Source organism: Cupressus sempervirens, chromosome 7 (genome assembly GCF_028749045.1).
Source record: "Cupressus sempervirens isolate cs-2001-9-10 chromosome 7, ASM2874904v1, whole genome shotgun sequence".
In the NCBI taxonomy this organism is placed as follows: Eukaryota; Viridiplantae; Streptophyta; class Pinopsida; order Cupressales; family Cupressaceae; genus Cupressus; species Cupressus sempervirens.
In genome coordinates, this window is record NC_143124.1 from 176,806,851 (window position 1) to 176,832,410 (window position 25,560).

Here is a 25,560-nt window from a genome sequence, read left to right on the forward strand (position 1 = left end):
TTGTGTGAAACTTGTGAAAATGCTCCTAAAGGATCATCTTCCATTAAAACATAAGGGTTCTTCTTGAATTTATAACTTGGCCTTTCACTCGCATCACAAACTATAGGATTCTCCATTTTTTACCATTTCAAAAGCTTCAAAATACAGTTGTAAATTCAAAAACTACCTAAATTTTACATAACTAGGGCTACTTTCAATTCACATTTGAAACATTTTAATTATCATTCAATTTTTTTATCAAATCACTCTTAACTTCTTCAGAGCTCTTCACCCTATCGAATGATACATGCAATATTTCTTGCATGACTTATATCTCATCAAAGCAAACTTCACATTAATTGCGCAACTACTCAATCCACAAAAAGTGGTTTCTATTCACCAATAAACTTATTTTCTTTCATATAACTTCATGGAATCTCCATATTGTTTGCACACTTAACTATATCTTCTACTCGTCATCTTCTACTATTTATTAACTTCACAACTCTTAACTCAAAATCTAACCTCAATTTTCTCTTTGGTACCAGATCTTCAATAAAAAGTGCTTAATTTAAATATGATGAATTCCATACAATAGTTGACTTCAATATTTCATTAGGTGCATCAAATTATTGTTCTTATAATACTACATGTGAACTTGATGGATATTTTGCTTTGACAAATACCTCTTTAAATTTTTCCACATATTCTCTCAATTCATCTTTCTGGTTGTTGTCGCTACTATCATTTCTTTTGAAATTTATGTTATTATTCCTTCCAGAATTTGGATTTATGTTGATGTTCCTCATTTCCATTCTGAAAATTCTATCGATATGACCACAATTGTTGCATAGCTAACATATTGGTGCATTTATTCTCTAATTAGGTCCAAACTGGTTAAATGGTGCTCTACAATTTTTGGCAATGTGTCCAGAGTTGTTACATCTGTAACACACAATGTTACTCCTTAGTCTATGATATTTTTCTCCTTCATTAGATCTACTAGAGGATCTTCTTCTTTCATTACCTATAGGTTTAGTATCTCCAAGCATTATAATATTTCTATTATTACTATCAAAGTTTGGTTTCCTACAATTAACTAATTTATTACAAAAACCATGACAATTTTAACAATATAATTTGGTTATAGGCTTAAATGGCTTGCATGTATAGTTTCTTTTCATGTGATCAACTTCATTCCATAAAAATCATCTTTCGTTAAATTCATACCTTACCTCTCTAGGTGATTCAACTTTCTCTATTTTCTTAGGTTCATTACTTTTCTCACATTGACTTTCATGTTCAACATATTTTGTTACATCTTTAGATTGACTTGGTTCATCTTCATTCTGATCATTCTTCTTAGCTTCAGTGGTTTGAATAATTGGATCTAGTTCATATATTACTTTATATTTCTTTTATGATTTTCCTCCAATGAAATATCCAAGAACAGTCTTATCATAGGTAGGTCTCTAAAAACATAGTTAATAATCAATTTTCTCACTAATGGAGTATAACTTTTTTAATTGTTTCTTAGTCTAGGTTAATGCTTCTTTTAGAATAGTATTGTACTTCTCAAGTTTTGTAAGCACTATCTTGATGGATTCAAGTTCATATGTCACTTTTGTGAGATGGTATCTTAGCTCTACATTTTTAGATTTTAGATTTGATTCAATCTTCCTGTCATATTTCTTCAAACTTAACTTTAACTTAATAATATTTAACTCATGTTTTAGAATCTAATTTTCCTTCTTTAGTTTTGATACCTCATTACTATCTTTAGTCTTTTGTTTAGGTTCCATTCTATATTTGAGATGATGAATCTTGTCTTTCAACTTTCCAATGTACTATTTTGCATCTTCATATCTTTCTTTTAGGTTATCTCTTTCTTCAATAAGAAGATCAACATGCCCAAGAGCTTCAAGATTCTTCTGCAACTCTTTCATATCTATAGGGATCTTACTCAAGCTATTAAACATCTTTATATTAACTAGGCCCTAATACCAATTGTTAGAAATAAGGAATACTGGGGGGGTGGGGGGGGTGGGGTGTCTGAATTAGTATTTTACAAACTTTAGCCCAAATTTGGATATTATTATCTACCTTATAACTTGCATATGAAAGTAAACTAACAATGTTGAATAGTAAACATAACCATGAAATAGTAGAACTCATAATACCATATTTTGTTAACTAGGGAAACCCTGACCAAGAGGAAACCCTCATGGGGATGGTACCCAAAAAATGATCTACTAAATAAAAAGTATCATGTTAAGGACATTGACCCTATTAGAAGTCTATTACATACATATAGTGTCTCAAGCTAGGCCCTATTAAAAGCATTAACCCTTGTTTCAACTCTATTAGGAGTTGATATATACAATTAAAAATGTATGCAAGATGAGTCCACTACCCAAACATGCAATTATACAATGTAGTTCTTTATACAAAAGAGATAGCCTTCACGTAAGTTTTCATATCTCTTTTAGTGCTTACAAGTACACACATTATTTCACACATTAAAATCTTTCCTTTATACCTTTCCATTTTATTAAAAATTCCTAGTCAGCCTTCAAGCTTTCATACACTTGGAAAAATACAAAACTAACTCTTTCTCTATTAGCATTAACATCTAGGATGTCATCCCTCATTAGTTAAATAATTATTTCATAAACAAATTAATTATTTATCTCATAATTACCCAATTATTGTTATGTTATGTTCTTTGTTCACTGCCTATACTAGTATTTAATATGTAACTCATTTTGTAATAACTTGCACACTTACATATTGTTGGTCTAATTTTTTACAGTATAAAAAATTAGAATTGAGTCAAAATTGTAGCCTCGATTTTGCAAATTTTGAGACAATCAAGCCCTTTGAATGCACATAAATGAGATTGTACCTGGCTATACCTATGATGCCTAAGAGGTGTTTAATGTTGCTAACACCCTGCATTCAATGCGTCTAAGTGTTCTATGAAGTTAAATTGTCATTTTGAGTCATTCTGTGAAGTCCTGTTTTGAGCATTTGCCAAATCTACATTTCACCCTAAGTGTCAAACAATGACAGGAGGCCATGTTTGCAATTGAATATCTCGCACCCAGAAATGTTTCAAGACTTTCTACTTTGGGAGAGCTTAGTGTCCATACCAAAGAGCCTATATTTTAGATTTTGAGTCATTTCAAGTTCGTTTGACTAGGTTTTGAATCCCTCAAAGTTGGTCATTTAATGTTTTCATGCTGATGTACATTGCACATAATTCTAGGAAGTCCTATTTGATGTGCTATAACTTTGATCCAATTGTCCAAAATGTGAAAATTCCTTTTGCACCACATTGTAGATGTCAGAGATTTATTATTTTTCAAGTTTCAGCTTATAACGAATCTGTTTGATTAGTTTTCAAACGTGATTCTAAACGCAATTTCTATCTTTTTACTGGTGTCAACAAGTGCAAATTGTTTGGTACCCCTATTAGTGATGTCATATCTCGAGATCCATGATTTCTTAGGTTGAATGGATTGTACCTTTTTGTTGTACTCTAAAAATACTTTAAGTGTGCCAATTCAAATCATGTCAAATCTGTATGCACACTTTTCTAGGTCAATTCCATTTGCAAAAAAATGGTTTTCAGACTTTGTTTCTTGTCAGTATCTCCAAGTAGCCCACTTTGACTACTCGCCATTTGTGTCCTGTTATTTTTTAGGAGCCTAAATCACAGATCCATACTCTCCTCATGACAGTGAACCAATGCCCTAAGTGTCGTCTCCTCAAGTGTCAATTTACCCAATTTTTGAAGCCGATTTCGAACCCAGTTTAGTGTTTTTTGACATGTTAATGTGTAGGTGATTCTGAAATGTCAACTTTGACGGTTAATATCTTTTGACCCTAAATTCTTCATGAGATGAGATTTGAAAAGCTTCAAGTATGCGAAACAAAGAATCAGTATTATTGATTTCAGAGCCTAGTCAGTTGTTTGGATCAATTTTTAAGGCCAGTCAAAGGACCTCTTGGCAGAAAGTTAACAAGTTGAAATAAAATGATAAAATGAGTTTTTAATGACATATCAGTGGTCAAATTTGTTTTGAATTAGTGCCAGATGGTTAATGGGTCAGTTTGACAATTCAGGTGTTTGAAAACGATTTTTTTTTTAGCCGGACCCGCTTTTGGGGCCCGACTTATTACGTCAGATTGATCTAACTCTAGAGACTTGAAGATATTCGGAAGGAAGCCTAAATTATAATAGGGGTATCAAAAATTTATTACAGTGGACAAGTTAGCATAGATAAGGGGATTAATGATTGTGGATATAGCCAAAGGTCTTATATAAAAAAGGTAATGTGAATGATCACCTTCCTACGACTAATATATTTGGCACTGAGATACAAAGTATACAAAATGCTATTCACAATTCTATGTTGACTACTTTGGCTAGCATTATAAACCTTAGAGCTTGTTGATTATGATTTCATAATTTTAGATAAGATTTTAATGAGGGATTGTAATAAGGGTCCAATAGCCAATCTATGCGTTCTTGAAAGGGAATGTTTCAAATATTGAAAGGAGGAAAGCATGTCTTGTGTAAAAAGGAACAAGCCCCATGCAAAGCTGAGGGAAGCATATGGAGCAGTGAAGTTTTCTTTTCAAATATATTGTCTATGCTTCCAATTGTAGTTTCCTATTGCTCTGATTTAATAGAACCAGCCATCTAAGGAGTCTGCAAGCCAAAAGGGATGACTCCATGTTAAATGCATGTCATAGCATTTAAGAATAAGTTGCTCACAACGAATATGCAGGCGTGCTTAAAGTAAAGACTACGTTGCAACATGTAGATGGAGAATAGGGCCCAACTTATCAAAAATGAAGAGGTATCCCACCGCAAGTGGCAACTGCATACAAAGAAATAACATAATTTTTTTTGGAGGAGCGGCTTATAAGAAAATAGAGGAGCCCTTCACCACTAAGTCATTGAAAGAAAAGAAGAAACCCACAGTTTTAGAGAGGACACCAAGTGCTTGAAATGACATGTTAAGAAGGGAACTCATGCGAGAGAGATGGAACCAGCAGCCATCAATTATAGAAAACATAGTCCAAGGGGCAGTAAAGCCAACACAAATACTTGGAGGAAGTCTCATGCAAAGGGAAGGAACCCACATGCAAAATAGGGGTGGCATGTGAAGATAGAAAGCTATTGAGAGGTAAAAAACATACCAAGAGCATAGAACGTGAGGGGCAAACAGTAGACTCACATAGATCAATAGAGCATTATGTGTATTAAAAGGTGAGAAAGTACAATTAAAAATTAGAAGCCGCCATGTTAAGATAGGTAATCTACCAGTTGAAGCAAGAGACACACATCGCACATAATGAAGCCATGTTAAAAGAAAGAAGGCCACAGTTTTTAAAAAAAATAGAGGGAGGCCCACATCCAAGACCAGGAGGAGACAATTTTTTTAGAAAATGGAGCTTCCAACACATGAAAAGATGTAGGGAAAGCAGAGAAAGGAGCCTCATGCATTGGGGGCAGTCCACGACCGTAGCCAAGAATGTAGTCAAAGATAAAAAGAGACCTTGCACAATTGAAAGAGCATCTCTTGGCAGTCAAAGAGACACCCATGCAAAGCAAATTCATTGAGATGCTCCAATGTAGGTGGTAGAGGAAGTTGCTAATTGTAAGAGAGAGTAGAATCAGTACAGGAAAAGAGACATCCACAACATAAAAAAAAGCAAGCCATGCAATGGATGAAGGCAATATCCCACATTGTTTATGTGGATAGTTTTGAAATGTTTAAATATTGTTTTACACAATACATGAGGTGCCTCAGAAGTGGTGGCCTTTATAAGCCAAGCAAGATGTGGAAGGTACATGGAGGGGCCCACAAGCTTTGAAGGTCAACTTGTTTTGAATGTTGCATATGTTTGGGAAGCTCATCAACAAACCTTATGTTCTTACGATGAAGCATGAGAATGTAATAAGAAGGCTTGAGCGAATGGTCATGAGGTGATATTTGAAGGCTTACGTTGATACACTCAACGTAACAACAGAAGGTAAAAAAATTGTCTTTATGACCCTCTGGCAGTTCCAGCTTTGCATGAGGGCATAGACTAAAATTTTAAGATCTCCAATACTATGAGTGCTTGTATGAGCATAAAGGTAGATTTTAAGTGTGCTCGTGAGATTGAGAGGTAAAAAAAATTTTGCTTGAGATGCTACAGGGTGCAACAAGATATTAGTAAAATATCATTCACAAATGAGCGCAAATGGAGAAATGAGAGCCTCCAATGCTATGAGCAGAGATTGATTAATTAATTAATTAAAAATATTTCAAGATGGGTTTGAGCCAATAGGGACTTGACATGTGGTGTCAGGATTGAAGGAGAAAATCAATTTCAAAATAAAATCAAATTCAGATTTCAAACGCATGAATGGATTCGAAAAGAAAATTTAAATGAATATTTGAATTTCTATATAGTTCAAACTATATGACTTTTTAAATTTTTGAATTTTAAAGCTCTAGTTCAGTACAAGAGCCTGTTTTTCAAACTGCTATTAGGGGGGAACTTTTTGTCCAAACTAGGTAGTGCAATATACCGTTGGAACCAAGAAGAGATGAATTTTCTAGATTTGGGATCAGATTGTGCACAACAATTCACCGGTTCAGTCTATAAGTAGATATACAATTTCTGGGGCATTCTCAATAAAATGAGTAGAATTCATCATGGGATGTTAAAATCAGTTTCGATGCAGATATAAAGTCTTTTTGAAACCTAAATGTGGAAAAAACAAGCTTAACAAGATTATATTACATTTTTGAAGTCATTTAACTAATTTTTTGCTTTGGGTTTTAGTTCCAAATCTGGAATCAAAATTAGTTATCTTGTTTAATCAAACATCTCAAATATTTTGTGATGGTGGAGGCTAAATGATGAAGATTTGATTCACCAGTTGAGGGGAGTGATTAGAAAGATTTTTTTAACCTATTGAGAAGGTTTTCCAAGTGGACAAATGTCATGCTTTGATCAGATTTAGGAATTAACTCTTCTCCTATATCTTCTTTTCTTTTCCTCATTATAGGGTTGGTTCCAATTTTTGGAGAAAAAACCACTCACTATAGTGATACCATGTTTTGGATCTAGTTTTGATGTGTTCCATACTGTGATACCACATATTTTTTAGCAAATCTCTCTTTTATGAATAGCAGTAGGAGGGATAATATAGATGGTTCAGATATGTTAGGAGTTTTCATGTTTTGATTGCATGCATTTGATTGTATTGTTTCAAGGAAATAAATAGAAAGGAGCAAAAATTTCATTAGTTTCATTTTGATTCTCATCTCTAGTCTTAATGAATTTTCAATATTTTATGATCTTTGAACAAAGAGCTTAGGTCATAGTTGCAATCCCTTAAGGTTGTATGTTGTTTTATTGTTGCTTGTGACTCAAGGAGTTATGTAAATGCTTCAGGGAATCAACAGGGTTGCAGGTTTATTGAGAAGGATATCATGTAAGAATGAGATTTAGATTGAACATGGATGTCTATTTACAAGGTGAATGGATAGATCGTATATCTGAAGATACAAATAAGTCTTAGATATTTATATGTATGTGATTAATTCATGGAATTTCCCAATAGATAAGGCACTAATCATTTATAGGATCACTTGTTCATGCTGCTACATATTAGGGGTTTTGTTGAATTCAAAATCTTTTAATCAAAACAGTTTAGTTTTTCATGTTTTGTAGTGGGCTAAAAAGGATTAACCCTCACTCAGCTTATGAGATGCATAGCTTTGCATTTAGCTACTATAGATCTATGTCATTTCATGAGTCATTAGGAGAAATAAGGGTTCTCATCTACTTAATAGATTTAGGGATATCTTTTTGCACTGGTACAGTATCATTTGAATATAAGGTCTACCCGCCTAGGTTTAGCAGAGCCTGAAGTAGAAGAAGGGTCATGCCTTATAGTTGGCCCAAGACTATAGTCAAGTGTATCTATAATTGGAATTTTCTAGCCTTAGATGCATTTGTCTAGTTTCTTGGTCATTTTCAAAACTATTAAATTAGGAGCCAACAAAATTGTGACTCTGCTGGGGAGTTGTGTTGAGATTCATGATAGACAAAGCTTGAGAATTTAAAAGAATTCAACACAATAGAAGGAATGACATGGAGAATGTTTTTGTACAGTAGTAAGTTGATGTGTTCAATCCATTTCCTTACTAAATTTTCATGTTCCCCAATATGCTTTATTCTCTGATAGCAGTAGTTCTTGAATTGGTTGTAAATTGTGTTGAGAAATGAGTATACCTTCAATTAGTTTAGTTTTGTGAGTTGATGTTGTAAAAGTCAGAGTCAAGAATCTAAAAATGAAGTGTACCCTCTTTCCAAGGTGTTAGTGATCTGCGAGTTTTTCTATATTGAAAGTCTAGTTTAGAATGTATAAATTGTTTTAAATCTTTCTCACTGAGTGTGAGTTGTGACTCTGAAGTAAGTCTCTATGCCAATGCATGATTTGTCTTAATATCAGAGGCTTTTAGTATTTCTAGGCAAATCTGGTTTGTTGGGAAAGATAAATATAAGTTTCTTGATTAAGGGTTTATGTGATTGTTTGTATCTGCTGAATTAATTGATTTGAAAAAAGTGAATCACAACAGTGATTATATCATTTCTCTTGCAAAGATATGGCAACTCTACAAAGGATATGATTAGTGGTGTGAGGAATTGAGTTCAACACTAGGCCAATCAGCAGATATGAGGTTTTAGACAGCAACACATAAAGGTATTTACAAGTTTCATGTATCTATTTTTCAAGAAAGTGAAGTGGTAGAAATGGTTGCCTACATCTAGTGGTTTCAGCACTAAGAAAGTAGAGGTAGGAGTTTCAATTTTAAGAGATGGATTTGAAGTCTAGGTCTGAAAATGATGTGCCGACTCTTGAAAGTGTTCGTGCAAATATTGTTAGGTTGAAAAGAAAGATTCATGATAAGACTGTCTTAATGTTAAGAAATACAATTGGTGATATTAAGGGTCTTAATGTATTTCAAATTTACATGAAGTTCAAATCAATAGTTATGAATCTTGATGAGTTTTTCAGACCTAAGGAGTCTTCATGGCCAATGGTGCTCTTAGAAGTTTTTATGCCACATTCGGTTGATTGGCTAGCCAAGATAAGATTTATGAAATTCAAGATTTTATCATGGAGGTTGAAAGTGATTTGAAGGCTAATGAGTCTAATGATAACAAATGCAATGAGTCTGTTGAAAGTGATATTGAAAATAATGAGTCTCGGCTTTATGAATCAAAGGATAGTAATCAACAGTCTGATAATATGCATAATGTGGATTCATCTTTTTATAATGATGAGTATAAGGAAGATGGAAAGTATAATAGTAGTAATAGTTCTTCTTCTAGTGATGAAAGTAAATGTTCTAAGATATCGGTTGTTGAAGTGTTGTCTAAGGAAGAAGATCTATGGTATGATCAGAATTCTGATTTTTCACAATGTATTACTAATAAGTTTGCTATTGTAAATGTGCCAAGCCATCCTGATAATAATCATAGCCAAGGAGAAGAAACTAGGGATGAAGTCTTGTTACATGTTGACGAGATTTTTGCTTTGTTGGCTCACAATTTTGAAAGGTATGCTAACCAATCTAAGGATTCTTGTGCTTTCCCATGTTTTTGAATTCCTTATGGTGAAGTCATTTCCCCTAAATTTGATGTTGAAGAAGATACAATTTTAGAATGTGCTCTATCAAGTTTGGGAGGTGTATGTCATGGTAATCCATACATCAATGCACATGATGACTTCTATATTGAGGATGAAAATGTAGAGGTAAGGTCTATTGCTGGTCTTGTATTTACATATTATACTCAACATGCATTACTCATTTGGCATGAACTAAGTAAATGTCATAAGTGTTTTGACACTCAATTGTCAAAACCAATCTGAGATTAAAAAACTCCCACTTTGACATGAGTGTAAAAAAACACTTAACTGTACATAATCAATGTAATCTTCTTGAGTATAACATAACCATGACTCAACTTATGTACAAAACTTCAAAATTTCAAAATTTTGCAATAACCTATATACCTCAAAATTTATAACTCCCCCTGAGTTAATGTATCTATTCTGTATTCAAAATATGTTCTTCATTTTGAGTAGATTTATCTCTATTGATTGATACTCTTTTCCTTCAATGCACTTGTACTCTTTATGCTCTACCTTAGCTAATATCTGCTTTGCTATGTTTCTATCTCTACATTGTGTTTCTCAAAATTACATATCTCCCCCTTTCATTATTCTCTCCTCCTTTTAATCTATCTCCCCTTGCTTATTTATCTCCCCATATTTTTATAATCTCCCCCTTTTTGACACTTATGTCAAAGGGTCTATACACTTATAGTGTTTTTGTCCAAAAAGGACTTATGGACTTCCATGATTATTTTTAGAGTTGCTTCCTAGTTTTCACATGCAACATCTAATGATTTCACTCAGATGATGAGCTTGACTACAAGGTGTATGAGGCCATTTTATGTAGAAAAGTTGGGATCTTTCTTCAAGAAATTTTTTGCATAGCCTAATTCTTTATGGAGGATTTTCATGTGTGGGGTGAGGGAGGCCTGAATTTGTGTCAATTTGGCTCTTATAGTAACCTCTTCTACTATTAACACAACTAATTTACTTTGTGATTGAAGCAATGTATTAAAATGCTTCTCACTCTAAGATGGCTTCTTAGGTAGATGTGTACCTGATATGCTTAAGTTCCTCTACAAGTTCAGTATTCTATGTCTAGTGGCTTGGGTGAAGAGTGTGGGATCACATAGTTTGGTGTACAATGAGAAAATATTCTCAAGTACCTTCTTCACATCCTCAACCTTATTTTCCAAAGTAACTTGTGATAGTGCTATATCAATAGATATCTTTTCATTCACTTTTCCTTAAAAATTTCTTTCAAACCATTCCAAAAGTTTGGCATTTGTATCCAAGTCTTCATTATTAACCTTCTCAATAATATCTGACAACTATTGCAATAGTGGTTTGATTTATTCTAGAGTAGGCAAGTTGAATGCATCTAAAAAGATGTCTTTAATTTCTTCTAATGCTTGCTTTTGTTTGTACTCCTTCCTAAGCATTTCTTGGTGTTTCTTCTTTTCTAATGCTTGTTGTAAAATTCTTATTTGATCAATTGTCATTGCATCATAATCAAACTTAGGTATTACTATTTCTTCATCTAAAGTTACATCTCCATAGTGAATTATCTTGTCATCTTTTATAGAGCTTGAGCCTGGTGCTGAAATTTGTAGTGGTACAGCTTATGTGCTCAGCTTTTGAAGGATTTTTGTAGGAGTCTTGGATGTTGGTAAGGTTACCAATACTTATATGGCTTCTTGCTCCTTTTCCTTTGGTGCATCCTTACTTTCTTCAAATTTACTTTGGTCAATCATAATTATTTGATTTGCTCCTTGTTCTTGTGTTTTTTTTTTAGGTACAGATGCATCTATCTATCCTGTGTGCTCTATTATTGTCTCCTTTTTCCTCTTCTGTGGTAGTCTCCGTCTACTCAACTATGTCTTCTTTGACACTTGTGTTAGCCTTGATTGATGTATCTATTGTTGGAATCAATTTTTGATCATTAGTAGCTAAATGGATGGCAGAAGATGGTTCTTTTGTATTCACCTTATCCCTTGAAATTTCAGTTACTACCTTCTGAAGTTCATCTACACTGACCAATATTGGGTTTTCACATAATCTTGCCTAAAGTGTATATTAGTCTAGTATCTTTTTAAGATCTTCTATAGTTAAAGGATTGATGTTCTGAGTAGAGACATCATGGACATCCTTAATAGTTATAGTTTTTGCATATATACTAGTGTCATTTGTGTGTCTTGCACACTTTGTTCTTCTGGTCGTTCTTCAGCTTTTTCCATGTCTTCATCTTTCTTTTGTTCTTCCTCTTCAACATTAGTTTATTTTTTCTTGTCATCCTCCTTATCATTATTTTCATCACCATTATTCCTTCCCTCAAAGGGATATTCCTCTCCTTGTTTGATAGTTGTCAATCCATAAATCACTTTCCACATTCGAGTGGATTTCTTCATGTACATCTTCAATGTTTTTATGAAGAAAGTTGAATGCCCTATATTTTGGTGCAAACCTTCCACCATATTTCTTGTTGGCCTTGATAATTTTCCCTTTTGTCAATTTTGGCATAACTTGTGCTAATGTGGATTCTCTAATTTGTTTCTCCAAGTTTAAAAAATAATGCCATTTATTTTCAACAATAGTATATAATTTCTTTGGAATAGTGTTATATAATTCAAGTGGGGTGCTCTTGAATTTAGACATCATTTCATATATTGATTCTTCAATCAAAATTTTTCTCTTCTCCACCAAAATTTTCAAAATTGATACTTTTCAAACCAGTCAAATCTGCATTATTTTATAATATTTTCACAGATATTTTCAAGATCAAATTTTGGTGGATGACTTACGACTCTAAATTGGACTATATCCTCTAATTATGTTATCTCATCATCAGTTTCTAGTTGTGCAACATATTTTCTTCTTTGTTTCTTTTGTACTAGCCCTTTTTCTTTTGTAGCCTTTATCTTCTCTTTGGCTTTCTCCTTGGCCTTTTGTGTGGTGGTTCATGTGCTTGCTGTGGTTGTTGGTGCTATTGGCTTAGCAATCTTCTTTTAATTTTTTTTTTCCATAGGCTATGCCTTGTCCTTTCTCTTCTTTGATTCTACTTGTATTGGTGCTTCCTTGGTTTCTTCTTTCTTGACTCCTTCTACCTCTTCTTCATCCTTATCTTCTCCCAATCCTTGGGTTAATGCAAGAGGTTCTTGGGCTTGTTCCTATTCTTCCTCTTCATCATCATATTCTTCTTCTTATCCTATATGTTCACCAAATTTGGACTTAAGCTTCTTTATTAGTTTTTCCTTCTTCTTTAATGTGGAGGTAGTTTTTATTTGCATCTCAACTTTGGACTTCATAACATCATAATTTCCAAATATTTTTAAATTATTATCAACTTATTTTGCTAAGAGTTTTGTGATGGCATTTGAGGCTTCATCAACATTGATCTCATAGCCTAAGGGTCTTAACAATCTTACCCTTGGTGTAATAGGATGTATATAAGTGTAATCAATATCTACAAGAAAGCATATATCATTGTAGTATTGTTCAACCAATGAAACTGGTATTCTCATCCTTTGTTTCATAGACTTCTTGAAGTCTTGAAAATAGCTGGTCATGATAGTTTCAAAGTTATCTCCCATTTGCTCAATATACTCATTGACTTGAACTGCAATTGATCTATTTGTCTTCCAACTAATTGTACCAAAGGATGAAAATTTGTTCTAAATATAGAAAAATATGCAAAAAAGTATTGATCCAAACTTACACTGTGCACTTTTGGTTTTTTTGACTGCTCCAAAATTTTCCATCAACTATTGTAATTAAATCTCGGCAAGATGATGGGTATGATCCTTCTTTACAATTTTATAGCCCACGTCAACTACAATGTAGGGTGCATTTTTTAACCTACTAGATTGATAAAATTTATGAGAAATAACCCTTATGGAAAAGTCCAATAGAGGATCTGTAATGGTATCAATTATCATTCCATGTTTGTTCCATTTAGCTCATGTTTTTCTCTCTATAACCTCTTTTGAGTCACTTTGTAGAGTCTTTGGTTGATCTAGGGTTGGGTATCTGGTTACTCTATCAAATATTTTCTTTGAAATTTTGATAGGACCATCTTCCAACCATAAACATCCATCATGTATTCTGCTCAACACTATCTTGACCCATTATGTTTTGAACACCATGGGAAAGTCTAGGGCACGAGTCAAACCCTTCCTTTCAACAATCTTAATTTCTTCTTTTAGAATGTCATTTTCATATAATTTATCATAGGATTTCCTTGTTTCCATATTGCTTATTCCTCCTATCTTGCAGTTGTAGCATTTTCTGACATCTTGGATCATTATGACTTTTGCAGAAATTATGGAAAACATGCCTGATGGATCTTGTTTATAAGAAATGTTTGGAATTGCTTTGAAAATTGGTTGCTTTACCTTGTTACTTACTAATTAAACATCTAAAACCTCTTTCTCTTTTACATTCTTTGAATTGGATACCATTTGGAAATCTAGGGTTTTTACAAATTTCAAACTACGTAGCTTAGCTTATGAAGAATATCTTGGAAATTCAAAGAATTGGAGTGAGATGGTCATTGAGATCTATGCAATTGCGTCAAACAAACTTCAAAATTGCCTTTTCACTATAATTTCTCTTGCTTTGAATTCAAAATGATGAATTATGAGTGAAAATTGATGATATACCCTTCAAAACCTTGCATTTAATGCTTAATTCTTGTACAACTATAAACTCGACATCAACATTATTTATGTTCCACTCGGTAGCTACTGATATTATCCTTAATCAATAGTTACTATGTACTCAGCAATAACTGATTTAGCTTAGCAACTTGGCACTAACTAGCACTTTACTTGATATCTATTGAAAAAATTTCATGTTGGGCCATAACATGAAAACTTGAAGATTTAACCTTGAAGTCTTCACGATATCTTGCATCTTTATTCATGCTAATGTAATCTTTTTAGTACTATTTTCTTTTGGAACTAATGTATGATGTAATACTATGTGTATCAATCCCACATAGCTCTTATTTTCTTGGCTTGATGAGGTGCGACCACTTGAACCATTGGGTAAAGTGATCCCTTCTCCATTTGATGTATTGCAATCATCTTTCCACTTTCATGTCTTATTCATCTCATTCCTAATGTGTTCAACATCTTCCTTGCCTTTACCTTTATCAAATTGACAACTTGGTGCCTTTGACCTAGTTGGAAAATGTTTGCTAATATGACTAGTTTTCAAACAACTAAGGCATGTGGTTTTCTCAACCATCTTTTGTAGTTACCATTGAAGTTAGTCCTAATGCAATTCTTAGGTACATGTCCATATTCCTAACAATAGTGATAGCTATATCTTGTATTGTAATCCCAATTATAAGATATTCCATAGATTCTTACCTTTTCTAGCTTGTTTGATGAACATGTGGACTTGAATCTACATTTAAAAGCTCTATGTCCATACTTCTAACAATTGTAGCAATATCCTTCAAATTTTGGTGTATGCATGGTTCTAGATCTGCATTTATGTGTCTGATGACCTTGTTTGTTTCACTTATGATAGTGGACCATGTTCTTAGGCTTAGCATTTTGATTTGTACTCTTACTCCTACACACATTAGAAGTATGTCCTTTCTTTCTACAATTGTGACAAGTGGGTTTAGAGTTCTTACCTTTGTTTTTCCTTTCCTCAACAACTTTGGATGATTCTCCTTATTCAGTGCTTGTGTAGCCCAATCCTGATGTATCTTTGTTAGATCTAGGGGATATTAGTAATTGTTCAAAGTACTTGATGGCTTCATTTGGCCTATTGAAACTGTCAGCAAATCCCTTTTCTCCTTCCAGGTCATTCTGTAGTTGCTCATTCTGAAATTTTAATGTAGTTATTTCAATGTCATTGACATTCAACTCATGATGAGCATTCATCATTTGGATCAAGGTATCTAATTGCATGTTTGAGATCATGGGTAACTCTGTTAACTTCTCCTCCAATCTAATGTTCAAGAGTCTTTTTTCTTCTTTAGTCATGGTCTTGTCTTCCATGGCTTTCTTCTTTTTCTTAGTCACCTCACATAGCAATATAGCTTGTGATTCTTACTCCAACTTGAGATTTCTGATTTCTTCAGCTTGTGCTCTATTATTTTCCATTAGATCTGTAACTGTTGCATCAAATTCATTGGAGTTACCATCTACAAATAGCTTTTTAGTGTCGATCTCTTTGTATTGTGTGTCATTTTCTGCTATGGCAATTTCTTTCCTTCTTTTTAATGAACTCTTTAAGACATCTCTAGCTTCATTCAACTGATGTAGTATGAGATGTATTTCAATCTCCTAGTTCACAATAGTTTTTCCCAGTTTGTAGAATTCCATTTCAAGATCTTTCCTCTAAGCTAGAAAGCTTCTCCTTCTGAGAACTTAGCTTTGATACCAATTGTTGGAATTAAACATGGGAAAGAAGTAAACTTTTGAGAGGGGGTTCAGGAGTTTGTACTTGGACCCATAAAAAATTTCACCTCGCATCCATTTTATGCATTCAATAGATAAATTGAAATAACATGTAAAGTAAATGCATCTAAAACATGTAAGCAATTAAATGCACACACTTTGACACTAGATATGATTACCTATAAACCATCCAAATGAGAAGTTAAAACTAGGGTGGGGATGGAACCCACAAATCTTCACTACTACAGCAATAAAGTGTAGCCAACTAAGGTTACAATGGTTTGACCATGAATCATGATCTACCTTATTAAAGGCATGTCCTGTTAAAGGCTTTCAAAGACTGTTAAGTCACACCTTTTGATAAGTAGGAGATAATTTCAACAACAAGTCAAATTGTGATATTGCTATCAAGATTTAACTATGTGATTTTTGAGTCAAACTCATTGACCCATATTTCATGAGTAGTGATTCAACATGAATCCATCTCTCATGAGAATAAATGGAACACTTAGCACTCATTAGATCTAGGTGATGCATCACCCCTATGAGCATCACCTAGATCCAATGAGTGCTAAGTGTTCCATTTATTCTCATGAGAAATGGATTCATGTTGAATCACTACTCATGAAATATGGGTCAATGAGTTTGACTCAAAAATCACACAGTTACATCTTGATAGCAATATCACAAGTCACACCTTGTTAGAGGATTTCAACACCTTGTTAGAAGTGTGCCTAGTTAAAGGACTTCTGGTCACTCACTTGGAATGTCACATTGTTAAAGGATTTACTATAGCTTATTAGGACTACTCTGCCTAGGATATTTAACTAAAATCACCTGTTAGGATGTTTTAGCATAGATCTTTTGATTGGCTCTAGTTTCCTAATTAAAAATCAAATCTGCACAGTGTGCTTGATCCTCTTTGATCTGATATAAATTTTTTTATATCTTTCTATTCTTTATTCTCCTCTAGTTCTCTCTTGTTCACTTCTTCAATTTGATTATTCACCTCTTCACTATGCTCTCTCTCTCTCTCTCTCTCTCTCTCTCTCTCTAAACTTAGGGCTTCATCTTCCATATAAATACTTTGGTGGCTTAGGGTTAGGTATGAATCTACAGCTAAGATTCATTATTTTTGCTGCTTAATCCTTCCTAATTTTTGATTGGCTACATGCAAATACATAGGGATTTTGTAAATAGATTCATCCTTATCTCTAAAGAATTGAAATCTATCCTTAATTTGGCTAAGAAATGGCTTACATAGTTGTTTGTGCAATTACAAACAAGAATATCAAATCTATGTTACTCGACACTTGAAGTTACTAATACTCAACACATAGTGTAATTATGTTTCTAACTCAGCACCTAAACTATTCAACATCTACTATTTACTTAGCACTTGAATCACCCAACAAGGTCTATCTACTTAGAACTTGAGTGACTTGGCACTCAGTGCAACTTAGCATGGTCTTGTATTTACATATTATACTCAGTATGCATTACTAGTTTGACATGAACTAAGTAAATGCATTAAGTATGTTGACACTTAATTGTCAAAATCAATCTAAGATCAACAAAATAATTTCAAAACAATCTTAGAGAAGAACATTATGCCATAGTAAAAAGAATATTTAGATATTTGAAGGGTACACTTAATTTTGGTTTTTTGTATGATAGATCACGTGATTTTACTTTATGTGCATATACTGATGTGGATTTACCAGGAAATAAAGATGAAATAAAGAGCACAAATAGTGGATAAATTTTTCTTGGAGGAATATTAGTTTCTAGGCTAAGAAAGAAACATGGTTGTATCTCATAGAGTACAATAGAAGCAAAGTATATAGCAACACTAAATAATTATAATTAGATCATGTGGATGAAGCAAATCTTGAAGGACATTTGGATAGAGTTTTCAGAGCCTGTTATGGTATATTGTGATAACATAAGTACAATAACTATGTCTATGAATCATGTGTTGCATTCTAAGACTAAGCATATATCCATTAAGTATCATTCTTTGAGAGAGAAATTTGCTGAGAAATAAATCAGATTAGAATATATGAGTACAAAAGAGTAGATTGTAGGTATCTTTACAAAGACTTTGACTAAAGATACATTTGAGTATCTGTGAGGTATACATTGCATTATGTGGTAGAAAGTAAAGTCCACCAATAGAATTGAGTGGGGTGAAGGGTGCATAAATAAGTTATCCAACTATTATAACAATTATCAAACTTATTAATCCTTAACCATATGAAAAATATAATCAAAAACCATAAAAATATACATAACACCATACATTTTAACTAGGGAAACTCTTGATCAGATGGAAAACCCTAGTGGGCATGATACCCACAAAATGATGTACTAATATAAATATTTTTTTTAGAGGATGAAATCTGGTAGGAGTCAATGAAATACATTTAGTACATACTAGTCCATGTTAGGAGGTTTTGAATCCCTATTAGGAGATTTTAACCATGTTAGGAGTTGTGACAACCCTGTTAGGAGTTGTAGAAGGCAGATCAACCCATTGTCCAAACAACTTCAAGGGAAAGATCATTAAACTCACTGTCTAAGTGATCTCCATATTATTCCTTACTAAATAATAAAATAAATTGTACTTGTACTTCCACTTTCTCTATCCTATCCATTAGACTGCTCTTCTTTTTTTGATCCGAATATCTAATCACTAACTTTGCATCCAATAATCTCTTGGATCACTTACTCACATTTACCAAGTACTCTACTCTTGTTCACATACTTTACACTTCATCAACATGAAACACACACTTTACCAAAGGAAAATAACCTTCCTTTATACCCTTTCCTCAAAACAATTCCTTGAGTCAACCTTGAGGCTTTCCTAATAAATTATAATAGGACCATATTAAGATAATTTATTATTTTGCAATCACACAACATTGTTAGCTCACTATCTTTACAATTTCTCACACATTTGACCTCAGACCTTAAGAACTTACTCAAGTCATCATTAGACTATATTATGTTACTATCTAAATTTTCATATGATGATTCTATCTCTATTAGGAGATACAATCAATTCATTATAAACTACTTCTCTGATACTCTATCTGTATACTGCTCTCTATAAATCATGTATATCTTTTTCATATCTTTGACTTATTTTATGTGAACTTAACCTTGACATTAGGACACACTATAGAACACATCCTTAACCATGCTACACCTAATCATCAATTCTCTATCTATACAATCTCGATCTCTATCTACTACTCTTTCAATGATCATAGAAATATTGCTATGTTGACATCAATGAAAAACACATCATGAATGTAAAATTTCAGTTATACCAAAAATCTCCCACATGCTTAGGAAATTCTTAGGATACTCCCCCAAAGGAATACTATCAACATTCATGCTAACAATTTGACCCTTTGGCATCGATGACAACATAGATGAAAAACATCTAAGTTCCAAGAATACCAAAACAACACTCTACTACAACTATTGTTGTTTTCTTCTTTTCAAATCCTCTTCATCAATAAAATGTTTACTTCACTACAACACTTCTATGTTCTACATCTCTTTCTTTAGGATTGACATCAATTATTCACACTTTGATTCTCAAGAATAACTGTCAACTTCTCCCCCATTCATTGTATCTCACATCAAATTCTTATACATAATAGATGTTGGGTGATGCGACGCGCTCCCCTGCCCACAGGTGGTTAATTATGTGGTGTTCCATGTTCACTAACAGTCATGGCTTTTGGTGCAACGGCAAATGGTCCCACAATTGGTATCAGAACCTGATTTTGGCTTGGTCATGGGTTCAAATCTCCCCAGTGCCCACTCAACCCGTGTAAGCACCTGGTATGCTCTTCGAGGGGGAGATTGTTGGGTGATGTGACGCACTCCCCTGCCCACAGGTGGTTAATTATGTGGTGTTCCATGTTCACTAACAGTCATGGCTTTTGGTGCAATGGCAAATGGGCCTTACAATAGATCTCAATTTCTCCCCCATTAGTCAATCTCTTCATGCATGGTACTTCTCTATGAAATCTCTCCCCATTCATACATAGGAGATTGTTTTCATGCATACTCCCTGCCATTGACATTAATGATAAAGGCTTCATTATGTCAATTATCTACTCCAAGTATTCAATCAGCTTAACTATCCAAAGAAAATTTTAAAAACAATATACCAAGATTCCTTGATGACTCTACTTATCTTAGATACTCTCCCATATGGGAAGTATCAACATTCAGTCCAAACAAACAATAGTGCTATGTACCACTAGATTGGTGCAATCTCTACATTAGCTAGTCAGAAGTAGGTAGGGGCATAAACCCAAGCACACCTCACAAATACTCAAATGTATCTTTAGGAAAAGGCTTCATAATGATATCTATAATTTGATCTTTTGTACTTACATACTCTAATTTGATTTCTTTCTCTACTACTTTCTCTCTTAGAACATGATACTTAGTAGATATATGTTTAGTCTTAGAATGCAATACAAGATTATTAGAAATATTTATTGTACTTTTGTTCTCATGATATATTGTAATAGGTTCTGAAAACTCTATCCCAATATCCTTTAGCATTTTCTTCATCCACGTGATTGGATTACAATTATGTGTTTTTGCCACATACTCTACCTCTATTGTACTCTATGAAATACAATCTTGTTTCTTACTCATCCAGAAAACTAGTCTTCATCTAAGAAAAAATGCTCCACCACTGGGTTTTTTTTTCTATCATACATACTGCCTTCCCAATCCACATTAGTATAAGAACACAAAGTGAAATCACTTGATGTATCATACCATAATCTATTATCAGGTGTAACCTTCAAATATCTAAATATTCTCTTTACTGTTGCATAATGATTCCTTAGGATCAGCTTTAAATATTGCTACTATCAAAACTACATTTTCTCTATCCGGTTTCTTGTGAGTTAGATATTGCAAACCTCTAATCATTGACCTATACTTCTGCTCAACTATAGGCATCTCATCTTTGCTAGATAATGTGTGACTAGTTACCATTGGTTTACCAATAGGTTTACAACTTTTGAAGACAAATATTTTTAGAAAGTCTTTTAAATACTTAGCTTGTGAAATGAAAATACCATCTCTATTTCACACAATCTATAAACCTTGGGAAAAACTTTATCTCACCAATCATGCTCACCTCAAAATCATTCTTCATCTCTTCAACAAACTTATCACTTGCTTCATCATTATCTCCAAATATTATGTCATCAATAAAAATCATAATGATCAAAAAACCATTTCAATTTCTTTCAAATACAAATTACTATTTGTCAGACCTTTAACAAATCTCAATTTTGCCAAATTCTTATCCAAACTTGCATACCAAGTTCTATGTGCTTACTTTAGAGCATACAATTCTTTCTTCAATTTGCATACCATATTCTTTTCTTCTATCTAAGGAAATCCTTTAGGCTAGTCAATGTAACTTCTTCTTCAAGTTCTCCATTCAGAAAGGCTAACTTGACATCCATTTGATACACTTATAAATTTCTTATTTGTTGCATAGGCCAAGAACCTTCTGTTGGAAATATAAGAGGAGTAACTAAGAGAGGAGGGGTGAATCAGTTACCACAAAAATAAATCCTAGATCCCTTAGATGTCAATACAAATCAAAACATAAAATCTGCTAAAACAAAATTAATGTTGAAACTTGGTTAATACAGAGGCACTCAGTTAGCACTAACAATTTACTATCACTCGACAAGTACCAAAATATCAACTGTAACTCAAAAAATAAAAAATATTCAAATCTTAGATATGAAGTGTGATTAACCTTAATTAACTTAGTTACATACACATAAAATAAATAACATGAACACAAGTGACACTAAGATTTAACATGGAAACCCAATTTGGAAAAAATCATGAATTACAACTAGTTACTATTTTTCACTCTTTTGAAGTGAGCCTTGTTAGGAGTCAACCCTATTAAACATTAAAAAACATGTTGTTAGGTGCGACCCTATTAAAGAATTTAATCACCCTATTAGGAGTGGCCTTGTTAGAGGTCCTTACACACTTCAATCTAGAAATGCCACCTTGTTAGAGGATTTACAAATAGTTGTTAAGCTAACTCTATTGAGAGATTTGATTCACTAGTATAATGGTTAGAGAGTAACAATGAATTGACCAGATTGCTGATGTAACTACCTTTGCTGATTTAGATCTCAATTTTGGATTGAATACTTGATCCTTCTTGATCAAATTAATCTTTGTAGCCCAATAAGGATATTATGCTTATCCTTCCAATTTGCTTCCTCTAAGCATTGTCTTATTTTCCACACATTCAATCCTCAACATGACCTTATAATTATATCATATGCATTTTCAAGTTGGCTTGAATACAACTTAAAATAATTAATATTCATCTCTTTAGTCAACTAAAACCAAAAAACAAATCCATTAAACTCAATATGCCAAAATAAGAAAATCCTTCGTTAGCCCACCCATCTCAGTAGACACTAATCTAAAATGATTTTCCTATGTCAACCAAGTGAACTCAGTTAACACTGCAACTTTGTAAACTTCCTTTAGTAATCGAGTGAGCTCAGTTAACACTAGTTTCATGCCAATTTTCCTTTTTTAATTGAGTGAGTTTGGTTCGCATTGAACTTCTATGAACTTCTCTTTGGTTCTTGAGTGAACTCGATAGACACTATCTTCTGAAGTTATCAAACATTGGAATGTTTAGTAGACATAAGAAACTATCTTCATCACCCAAGTGAGCTAGGAAAATACTAACTAGTAAAAATATGCCATTATGTGTAACATCAAAGACAATATACAATTGAATGTTTTTTTTCAACAATCTCCCTCTTTGGCAATGCTGGTAACATGACATGTCATAATACAATGAAATTTTAGAGAAAAATAAAAGTAAGGATAATATCTTTCATTTGATTTTGATTCTCATCCATGAGAACTCCCTCTATTAGTGTTATCTTCCTCTTACGTAAATCTCTCCCTTTGGGATGATTCTCTAATTTTAGTTTCTCCCTCTATCTACAAAGTCTCCAAGTTTACTCCTAATCAAACTCTTGTTTCAAAATTTTTTTGCACAAGTTCTCCCTCTTTTTCATCTAACAAAATTGTCTCTACTATAGAACACTCTCCCTCTTTGATATCTAATTCATTAAAAAAATTTCTCTGAAATATGACATAAACATGATCAAACTCTCCCTCTTTGACATCTTATGCCAAAGACAATTTTTAGTGAATTTCACTATACCTAGTGTGAAGACTCATATGTAATCTTTCCTTGCATTACTGCATCAACTTGACTGATCTTCAAGAATACTCAATTGATGCATCACTAAATGTTATTTAGTGAGCTTCAGATAGGGGAATAGCTCCCATCTTACCTCTTAGATACAAAAATTCATCCTTAGGTAATGGCTTGGTGAATATATCTACAATTTTCTTTTTAGTGTTCACATATTCCAATCTCACCTCTTTGTCATGTAGCAATTCTCTTAGAAAATTATATATTATTTCAATATTCTTGGTCTTGGTATGCATCATAGGATTCTTTGATATATTAATTGCACTAGTGTTATCACATAATATAACCACTGGATCTTTGATATCTACCTTCATACCTACCAATAGTTGCTTGAACCAAAAAGTATTGGAACAATTGACTATTTCTACAACATATTCTACCTCTTCTATAGACTGATAGATGCAATTCTCCTTCTTACTTTTCCAAGACACTAGTCTCTTACCAAGATAGAATGCTTCACCACTTGTGTTATTCTTGTCATCAATAATTCCTACCCAATTTGCATCAATGAAGGCTGTTACCTCTGGTTTTACCGCCAAAAGATTTAAATTCAAATTTGCGGCCTGTTCAACGGTTAGCCTAAAAAATTGTTGTTTTAATGCCCCGACCCGCCAAAGTTTCTCTTCCGTCAGATTTTAGATGGATCGACGGTCGGCGCGATCTCGTCATCGGAAGTTGCACGGGAGATAGTATCGACGACATCGCGCCCAATTGACATGTGTTTGGTGGGGCCCGACAGGTGGGTTTCAATGGAGGGCGGGTCGGGAAAGTTTTTCGGCGCCGCAGGTGCTATGGCGCTATCGCACGCCAACCGGAAAATCTCCATGGCGACATAGCTCCCGGCGGAGATGCTCATGTTGGCGGGCGGGTCACGTTGCCGAAAAAAATGTTGTGATGGTCGGGTAAAGTTTGGCGGGCCAGAGAAAATAAACAGCGAGAGCTTTAGACAAAATATTGGGCCCCATTATGTACCTCATCTTCCTAGTTGGCGGAGCTCGGTGCCATGACAGCGAATCAAAAGGAGCCACGCATAGATAGGGACATGTCATCGGTTGGGCACTATGGTGCTATGGGAATTTAACCTCAATTTTCCCATAGCGACATGGCGCCTGGTCGACACGTGGTCACCCTGTGAGGCCAAGTCGCAAGATTGCCTGGTGGTGTTCCGCTAGGCCAGTAAAGAATCGCTACGTGTAACCAGGCTGGAGTCTCTATCAATACGGTTGGCACAGTCAAGGTTTGCGATCTCCACCATCAGATTTGATTGCATCAATAGATGGTGCCATCTTGCTATGACGGAGATGTGCAGATGTTATCATGGCGACATAGCGCCCATCCGTCGTGTGGCCATTCTATGGATCAAGTCTCGGGTTCACCAATCAGATGATGCCATGTGTATATGTTAGGACACAAAAACCACGGGCCCAATAGTTTTCAGGAGGGACAGCGAGTGAAGTACGATGTCGCTCTGATCGTCAGATCTGCAAAGATCTACGGCTGGCGCTATCTCGCCATCGAGAACTGCCCGGACTTTAGCATCAGCGACATAGCGCCTGTGCACCACGTGTCCTGGCAGGGCTACACTTCATGCCGTTAGAAGTAGTTAGGGTGGGATGACTGACAAACCAACAAGAGGATGCCATGTATTAGCGGTCCCGGCGAATTAATAGGAACGGAGGGTTACGGGAGGTCAGGTTCGTGACCATCGGATGAGAAAAGATCAACGATAGGCGCCATGTCACCTTGTTGAAGCTGCGAGATTTTTTATCATGGCGACATAGGGCCCATTTACCATGTTTCATTCAGGTGTGGTGCGGATGCTGAGTTGTCACCAGATACGATGGGCTCGGGGTAAAGACAGCACAGAGTAGGATGAGTCTTCGTGATCGTCGGATGAGAAAAGATCAACGGTAGGCATCATGTCGCCTTAGTGAAGTTGCAAGATTTTTACCATGGCGACATCGTGCCCAATAGACACGTGTCCTCGCGGGTCCGATTTTCGACGTGGCGATTAGCTAACGGCCAGCGGTTAGATGGTAAGGTTGGTGCAGTTAGTTCCCAGGCGGTCAACCGGGGAAGGACTCTCCAGGTGGCAAGACAAAGGATTACGATTGGCCCGCATGGCCTAGTCGGCATAT